The 10015-nt window shown below is 40.1% G+C and overlaps 1 protein-coding gene across 1 annotated transcript in view; it reads left to right on the top strand.

Annotated features, from left to right (window-relative positions):
- Positions 1 to 8999: 8999 nt before the first annotated feature.
- Positions 9000 to 10015, top strand: part of LOC136674370 (3',5'-cyclic-AMP phosphodiesterase 4D-like) — a 280825-nt gene continuing 279809 nt past the window's right edge. Inside the window, exon 1 of the mRNA XM_066650364.1 lies at positions 9000 to 9236. The gene's annotated coding sequence lies outside the window, so the exon portion shown is untranslated. The remainder of the gene's footprint in view (positions 9237 to 10015) is intronic.

The raw sequence follows: 10015 nt of genomic DNA, 5'->3' as shown, positions 1-10015 counted from the left end.
AATGTGTAACTTGTTCGTTTGCATTCTTACGTTGATGACCTCTCATGTTCAGCCAGGTGTTTGATGTATAGATAAGTGTTTGAATGGTAACTAAACAGAATAACGTTTTATAGCGTGTATTTTCAAATATGTGTAGATACTAGTTAAAGTACCTCTGATGCTGACACAGTTGTTCAATTGTGCTCTGCATAAGCCTAAGGCCACCATGCTCAAAGCCAAGCGTCGGCTAAAAGATTGTAAAGCCGACCAGCACTGACTGTGGAGCAGAGGAATTGCTAAACCATCCAGTCCTTTTAGGCCGAGTGATAGTGTTGTATGTGATCAAAAACTAATCGTCCAACACCAAAACCTGAGCTCAAATTTGATTCTAGCTAAACACTTCTCCAGATACTGAGGCCAGGAACACACAGATTTGTTTATTTAAAAATCCTGAGGGTTTGTCTGCGTTTTGTCCTCCCGTCCACGAAAATGGTATTTTGGTCCAAAAACCGGAGGTCCTCGAAAACGCTCTCCAATGTGGTGATTTTTGAAAACGCAGTTGCTACAGTTCTTGCCCTTTTAAATAACGCTGACGTCACTCAGAGTACCTGTCTCTGGCTGAAATCAAATAAATATATCCCTCTCTGTCTCACTGTCTGCAGTTTGTACAAATTAAAGACATTTTTTTGGTTGTCATAGATATAATTTCATGCAAAAATGAATACATTTCTTCAGTCACTCTCAAATTTTAAATTCGCATTTTTCGTGATGTGTATTTGTTCATTTGTTCTCGCGGGTTTTTGGATTTTGAGACTTTCTTTTCGCATTTCACCTGATCCAAATACAAATGTGGCCTCATCCACAAATGTGACCAGCAGGCGAACAAGCCACTGCTGGGTATTCTCAAAAATGGAGAGAGGAAAATCTTGTATATATCCATCCATCCATCCATCCATTATCTGTAAGCGCTTATCCAGTTCAGGGTCACGGTGGGTCCAGAGCCTACCTGGAATCATTGGACACAAGGTGGGAATACACCCTGGAGGGGGCACCAGTCCTTCACAGGGCAACACACACACACACATTCACACACACCTACGGACACTTTTGAGTCACCAATCCACCTACAAACGTGTGTTTTTGGACTGTGGGAGGAAACCAGAGCACCTGGAGGAAACCCACGCAGGCACAGGGAGAACACACCAACTCCTCACAGTCAGTCACCCGGAGGAAACCCACGCAGACACAGGGAGAACACACCAAACTCCTTACAGACAGTCACCCGGAGAAGGAATTGAACCCACAACCTCCAGGTCCCTGGAGCTGTGTGACTGCGACACTACCTGCTGCGCCCCGTGCTGCCTCTTGTGTGTGTGTATATATATATATATATAATGTGTGTGTGTGTGTGTGTGTTTTTAAAATAAATAGATCTTTATGGAGAGGGCCTGAGATTATCATTGATGTACAAAATGGCTTTGTAGCCAGAAGTGGAGAAACCCACTCAAGCTCTTTAGTTTAGTTACATCTCTGTGTATCTCAGATTGGACACAGTGACCTCCAACTCTCATTCAGTAACAGCTACAGACTGACATCAAACATTTATACACGGAGGAATTAACACTGACAGGACATTCTGGAAGGGCAGTCACCGGGACTGGAACATTCTTTGCCTCTGACATTTCAAGGGCCACAGCCTGATTACAGTTGCCATTTAAACACTTTCTGTTCTGAAATGAGGGGCAGCAGGGCTTTTGAGTGTGAAAAAAAAGAAAAGAGCAACTACATACACTACATACAAAATTCAAACCCACAAATGTGTTGGAATGCTCAAATTTAAAACAACAACAATAATAATAATAATATACATTTTAAAATGTGAAAAATATATTTGTAATGCATAGAAATCATTTTTAAATGTGCAGAAAAAAAAATGCATTTGTAAATCAATTGTAGTCAATATGTGAATCATTCATTATCTGTAACCCTTATCCAGTTCAGGGTCGCGGTGGGTCCAGAGTCTACTTGGAATCATTGGGCGCAAGACAGGAATACACCCTGGAGGGGGCGCCAGTCCTTCACAGGGTGACACACACACACACATTCACTCACACTTTTGAATCGCCAATCCACCTACCAACGTGTGTTTTTGAACCCCACATGTTTTTGTGGAGGAAACCCACGCAGACACGGGGAAAACACACCAAACTCCTCACAGACCGTCACCCGGAGTAGGTCCCTGGAGCTGTGTGACTGCGACACTACCTGCTGTGCCACCGTGACGCCCCTAATGTGTGAATCAGTACCCTCTCAAATTGCTTAAAATGTGCCAGAGCAAACATTATTGAGGTTCTAAATGTGACAGTGGGAGTTTTTCAATGTGGAGGAACACTGATTTGTTGCCGCCACTCAACTTTTGTGCAATTGGTAAACGTCTTCAGTTCTCAGCTACGGCGCTTCCAGCCAGAGATACAATGGAGAGTCAGGTAAGTCACAATGCTAGTTCATGTTTCTTTTTGCAAAAATCAGTGTTCTGATTGGTTAAACAAACCTCACAATCTGATTGTCTGATTGGTCCAGCTAAAGCTTTCCTATTGGTCCATCCATTGGCCGTCAAAAATCCACATAACGGTCCACTGTGTCCTACATGAGGCATAAAACAGGCGACTGCCAATCAACTCTTCTTCTATTTACAAAGTCCCTAAATTTTATTATAGCAAAAGACCCCAAATACTCTCTTATAAATTAACTTCATTAATTAATTTCAATTGTATTAAATAAAATTCATTTTATGCCACCAATAAACACTGTTGTACGCACTCCTGCTCATCCAATATTCCTCCTCATATTCAGATACTTAGTAAGTAGGTGGTCTCCATTTTACAGCTGTAATTCACCTTACCTAGTGTTGCTTTAAACTTAACATTTATGTGCCATCTAAGCCTCTCTTTTCCAACTCTTAATTAAATCCTATTATGGAGTCATCACATTGGCCAACCTGGCTGATGATACACACCCCTTTCTAACACAGCACTCCCATTACAGTTGGGCTTGGGACAGGCACCGGGAGCGCACAAGTGCAGCCACAGTTGCTGGAGGCAGATGTGGGAAGAACAAATAAAACTCCAAACAGAGCTGAGAAAAGGCTTGAGCCCAGGGTCTTAAAGCCCTGCAGCAGTGTCACCCACTGTGCCACTGTGGGTGTGATTTACAGAAAGAGGTTTGTGATCTATAACTCTAGTGACATGGAGTCACTTTCAAAAACAATGCCCCCTGTTTCCTGTTTTGTTTATTTTTTTCAGAGCAGTCCACCACTAGGGGGCAGGCTTACTTAAAAAAAAAAAGTACCAAATATGTGCCCTGGTGGAGTTGAACAAATTCATCACGTTGCCCACTCCACCAAAACAGTAATGCAGGTGAAAATGATGTATTGTTTTGTTTTACTGTTTTGGAGGCATTAGCTAAACTCCAAATCTGCTTGGAAAATGACGGATATTGCAAAACCTCAGTTGCCTTTCACTTGGGTTTGAGAACTGAGCAGCTACACTAATGTCCATCCTTAAAAAAACAGATAAAGAGTATGATGTTTACATAACAATATAGTCATTGTCTGTAACCGCTTATACAGCTTAGGGTCGCGGTGGGTCCGGAGTCTACCCGGAATCACTAGGCGAAAGGCAGGGACACACATTGGAGGGAGTGCCAGTACTTCACAGGGCATTTCACACACACACATTCACTCACACTCACACCTATGGACACTTCTGATGTGTTTTTGGATTGTGGGAGGCAACTGGAGGAAACCCACGCAAACACGAGGAGAACACACCAAACCCCTCACAGACAGTCACTGGGAGCAGGACTTGAACCCACAACCTCCAGGTACTTGCTGCACCACCGTGCCGCCCAACCTTACTATTATAGTTTATTCATTTCAACAGTGTAACATTTTGAGAGCTGGTGGGCTTTTATTTACAGCCAGATGTGTGTAGTGGAGACCAGTGACTTAATTTATTAGCACTTGATTTAACAGCCCTTCTTAAACAACCTTAATAAATGGAACTGACCAGTCGTGTGTCTAGAAGCCCTCATTTTATTCTTTCACTTCAGTTCCTTTACGTTCATTAAACCTAGACACTGTGGTACAGATCTGTCTGTAAATGAACTGTCCACCAGAGGGCAGTGTTTAGTCATTAGTCAATTATTAACCTGACAGGACAAAGCTTGGCATGCAGACATTGTTGGAATGGTTTAAACTTGGAATGGTTCAGATACACTGTTATATTATGGACCACTGTCCTCTACACATAAGTACACTACCTCATTGTTGATTTATACCGTGGCTGCTCTTTTCCTGCACTAAAAAAGATGTCATAAATATGGACAAGCCTCACTGTTTCTCCACCCCTCCCACTGACCTCGTGTGTATAGTCACTACATCATTTCCACTTAAATACAAGTTGATTTCAATCAGTTATTAAATGCTCTGTCTAAACCTGGTTATTAAATTGCCTGTCTATCCAGGCCAGGCTGGTGTAACGTTGAGAAGAGGTTGCCCTTCTCCTGTGTTTGATTTGTATAAAGCTATGTTGCAGATTAGATCAGCAGGATATGACCACCCCGAGCCCATTTCTCATCTTCAGACGCATGCATGCAGGTTTGAAGAGTAATTAGGTCTCTTTTAGTGTGCTTGTTCTAGGAAATGAATAACCCTCAAAACTGAAATTAGATTTGGAAAAGTCACATGGCTCTCCGGCTCAGTGTGATGCAATTATGTCTCCTCATAGATTTATGTCAAACAGGTCGAGAAAGAGTTAGACGTTCACAAGTTATTTAGCAAAGAGCAATTCCTCTTGCTGAATAAATGATAGAAGCAGGCTTCGCTAGCTCCTTATATGACCTCTGCTTCTGTCTGTTGTTAAAGAGTGGTAAGCTTTAGACTGAACTGATACTGAATGCTCAATCCTGAAGATTCCCATTAATATCGGATTAATAAAGATATCAGTAGTAAATTAGAACAGTGATGGGAAACCTTCAGGGTCTTCTTGACATACAGAGAGAGCCTAAAGATGTAGGGGAACTTTAAAAGATAAATGCTTGTGGTTGTATTCTCATTGTTATTTAATAGAATCTTCATATTGATTGTATTTACACCCTGCAATCAATAACCCTTTAAATCCATTGTTATGTTTTGATTATGATTCCCGCTCCAGGTGACTGTCTGTGAGGAGCGTGGGTTTCCTCCGGGTGCTCCAGATTACTCCCACAGTCCAAAAACACACGTTGGTAGGTGAATTGGCGACTCAAAAGTGTCCGTAGGTGTGAATGTGTGAGTGTGTGTTGCCCTGTGAAGGACTGGCGCCCCCTCCAGGGTGTATTCCCGCCTTGCGCCCAATGATTCCAGGTAGGCTCGGGACCCACCACAACCGTGAACTTGATAAGCGCTTACAGATAATGAATGAATGACTGAATGAATGTTTTGATTAGAAACAAAAGGGTTTCCTTGTACAAGCCTTCAGGAGCCAAACAGAAGACCTTACACATTAGATTAGCTACATTAGGGTGTGAAAAGGAAGTAACTGGAAGGCCATGTTAATCTGGAAGTACCACACACACACACACACCTATGGGCAGTTTTGAGTAGCCAATCCACCTACCAACATGTGTTTTTGGATTAAATATATATAACTACTTGACGTTTGGTTATTTCCTTGGTGGGTTCAAGATCTGTTTGGTTACAGAATGTAAATAAGTGAATGGCTTGTTACAGATTTGTAATTTCACTACGCAAACATGTATATTAATATTGGCATCAAGTCCCTAGCTTTTGTAAAGATCAGCACTAGAGCAAAAAGGAAATATGCCACGTTTCCAGTACCTAGTCATCATTGCATAAACCTTTTGACCTTTGTAAAGCCGTGCCCGCCCCCATTTAGCCAGGTAAATAGTGTAATTATTAGGTCAGTGTTAGGAGTTAAGTGGAGGTGCCGGATGTGAGTAATGAATATGAGTCCGGTGCGGTCACATCTTCTATTCTTGAAACATTTCTGTGAGGATTTCACTGCATGGAGTCTACTGAACAGTAGTGAGATCCACACCATATCATCCCAAATGTCTGAGTGTTACAGTACTCCAGAGACCACAGTTCCACTGCGAATGGAGAGTTTTCACTGCTGAGGGATTTTATACCCCACTATGTCACACTGAATGAGGTGAATTTAAGCCCCATTTCATTTAATGCTTTCTATAGAGAAAAGATCTGTGAATACAACAGATTTTCACAATTGTAAGGTGTTATAAGGTAGACATATGATGTGGCTATCTTTTTATTCTGACTTTCACGGGAACTGAAGTGCGAACTATTAAGGCTTTGCTATGATCAAAATACTTTTTATGCATAGTGTAAAAATGGAGTGTGTATTAGTCACTGCCCACTTGTGATGTTAAGTGCCTCTTTGGTAGCTGGTAGAACTCTAGCCTGAATCATTCTGAATTATAATATTATTTATAATCTCTCAGCTTAGCTGCAGTTTGTAGACACTGAGATAAAACTGTATGAAAATGAAAGTGTAATAATAAACCTACTTTGCCAAGCTGATTGTGTTCCTGAATGCAATGCTAAGAATAGGAGTAAACAGATTACACTACAATTAGGCTATTGAAGCCATTTCATCATTGACACATTCATTCAGTTTCCAATGCCAGTGGACAGCATGTCAATGAAAACAGGGAAGCCAAAGCTCAATTGTAATAAACCGGCTAGTCATGTTAGCATAGCCGCACTAGCTGCTGCTATTTTTTGCTACTATTGGGTATTATTGGATGACTAAAGTTAAAAAAAAATATATCTAATTTTAGCACCAAACTGGTGGATTTAATATGAAATCAGTAATAAATTGCTGTTCTGCTACTAAACAGTCCCCACCCACTGTACACATTTACATTCCTTACGTCATCATCCATGCTCAAGGCTATATTTGTGTGATTACACATTCACTGCACACAGTGGCTCTATAAGGGCTATCAATCTACCCAGAGAAAAAGAGACCCTTAGGTCCTGCCCACACACGCTGTGTCACCAGTACACCTTTTAAATACAACACAAGGCAAGATACAAAACTACAGGAAATGAATGAAATGAATATTCTTATGTAAAGAATAGGCTCCTTCATTCAGTTCCAAAAGAGGGCAATCCAGCTGCTCAGTCTAGCGATGTTGTTCAGAAATGAAAGCCACATTCAGCATTCTGGATGCTTATTTGTTAAGATCAAGGACAAATCAAAGTCTTTGTATAAAGTCTGACCACTATCTGGCTATTTAGACAATGCCCCCAGGTGGTTGTTCCCAGCAATACAAGACCAGTCTCAGTCACTTCATTTATAAATGCATTTAATTTTTAGAGGAATTTATAAACCCGCAAAAGCTAATTCAACCTCATGTACATTCATTCATTCATTATTGGTAACCGCTTATCCAGTTCAGGGTTGCGTTGGGTCCAGAGCCTATCTGGAATCATTGGGTGCAAGGCTGGAATACACCCTGGAGGGGGCACCAGTCCTTCACAGGGCAACACACACACATTCACACCTATGGACACTTTTTGAGTCGCCAATCCACCTACCAACATGTGTTTTTGGACTGTGGGAGGAAACCCACGCGGACACAGGGAAAACACACCAACTCCTCACAGACAGTCACCCGGAGCGGGAATCGAACCCACAACCTCCAGGTCCCTGGAGCTGTGTGACTGCGACACTACCTGCTGCGCCTCCGTGCCACCCTATCAAATAATGTAAAAAACATGTTTCTAAGCTCTGATAAGAGTGTATATTTTATCAAAGATAAGGGCTTTTCCCATAGGCATCTTTAATTATGTTCACCGCCTTATTGTAAAGTAAGACCATTACTTGGCCTGCATTTTATATGACATATTTTAGAACAGATTTGATATTTGCCAACTCCCCACCATTTCAAGGGCGGGGTTGTTCCACCTATGGGTCGGTGGGGGTGTTCATTTCCCAGTGATATATAATATTATTTTGACAATCTGCGCCAATTATTTTGACAACCTCCATTAAACATAAGTGAGTTTCTTAGTGGAATGGCAATTCCACATTAAAGGGTGCATTGTGGAGCACAGTTAATGGACCATTTACATTTACTGCTGTCCAGAAAAGTACAATTACACAGGTATGTATGGGTGAATGAATGGTGTTTAATCAAAGCGTTTATGTTGATTAGGTCTGTGATGGTCAAATGGAGGCTGAACAGGCTTACATTAATTTACAACAGTCAGTAAAACAGAGTGGTTGCTGATATTTACCCCTTCAGCAAGAGCTTCGAAGAAAACAATCAGCTTTCAGCTCTTGAAATCTGAAAGCAGACATGCAGTAGATTACAACATTATATACCATGAGTAAATATGAACATATTCAACTTGGAAAACACGGAAATCACTTAAATTTGTCTTTTTAAAAAATAAACCATTCCCTTCTTTACACAATCTATAAAACATATTTATTGGTGCTCCACAAAATTACATAAACGCCCATCCAAAAATGACACTCTAGCTTCTGCCTGTAAATTGCGCTTTTTGCCAGCGTGAATGATTTCAATTACATTGGCCTCCTGTGTTTGCCTGCTATCAGTTACAAACAAACAAACAAAGCAAAAAAACACAATTTTAGTAACTTAAATGAACTCCATGTTCAGTGTAAATCTCATGTGGAAAGTTTCTTCACATTAATAGTTGGGATTTTCACAGTAGGCCACTTCCTCAGTAAAAGGGGCATTCCGTCCTAAAACTAGCATTTCATATTTTATTTGTTTTGTTATGGTGTATTCAGCAGAGCTGCGTTATCTCTCAGCCTCATTGGTTTGAAAGAATTCACTACTTTGCATCATTTTTACATTTATATCCAGCCCAGCATGCGATGAGCAAATACATCAAACCAACATTGTAAATTTCCCCATGGTGATAAGGAAATGGACTGATGTAGGGACTAGTAAGAGACTTAATATTCAGCTTCCAAGTAGTAAAGGTCTTCCTTCTGAAAACACAATTTGGCAGCCTGCCAAATAGCATTTTATGTTTTTCAAAAGTTCCTCTGACGTTCAGGACACAACATCAGAAAAAGCAGTGTTTTAAAGAAAGGTACAACCAAGGTTTCTTACCTTACATATGTAAGGAACTAATCCCAGCAAATTGCGGGGTGAGGATTTTTAACTGCAGGAGCCATGAAAGTGCAAGTAAAGAGGTAAGTAATTGCATATTCATCCATGTACTAAATGTAGAACATATAAAACCACTTTTAAATTATTAGGGTTTTTTTTCTTGGAAATAACATCTATGTAATTTGGATTAAAACACCATTTTAGGGATTTAATTAATGGCTAGAGAGTGTTTTTTAATACTTTTTTTGTATTTTTTCATTGACGTATCACTAACAGGACGAGTGTGGTACTCTGTTCACAAAGTGTTTCTGAGTGTTTATTTTATTTATTTATTTATTGCTCAGAGAAGACAATTCGCATTTTATCCGGAGAGAGTTTAGCATTATTCGCTAACTTGGTTTATTAACAGCACTAGCATAGCAAGCTAGCTAGCCTTTTAGATGGCTAAGCAGTTAGCTTGCCTTTACTTGTTCAAGCAGCTTTGTATGTATTTTCACATTTTGTTTTACATTTTTAAAATATTTTTGAATTTAGTTTGTAAGCACCAAGGTGCCACCTATACATTTTATGGTAAGATTTTAAATTAGTAAAATAAAAATTTTCATTTGTTAGCCACATGCTATTTTTTTTTTTTACCAAAACCTTTAATAAGAATTCCCTTGAGAAGTAGGTTTGAGACGTGAAATTCCAGGTTAATTCCTGACAGTGTAATGATTATCAGTAGAAAAATTCCCAGAAACCTTTAATACTAATGTATTTGCTTTTTATGGCTCAGTAAACTGCAACGTTATAGCACTTGGAGAAACAATTTTAAAATTAATTTTAGCCAAACAGGGAATATAGTAGATTTGAGAGTTTAATT

This window comes from Hoplias malabaricus, chromosome 18 (genome assembly GCF_029633855.1).
Source record: "Hoplias malabaricus isolate fHopMal1 chromosome 18, fHopMal1.hap1, whole genome shotgun sequence".
Classification (NCBI taxonomy): Eukaryota; Metazoa; Chordata; class Actinopteri; order Characiformes; family Erythrinidae; genus Hoplias; species Hoplias malabaricus.
This window is presented reverse-complemented; position numbering and strand designations above follow the sequence as displayed.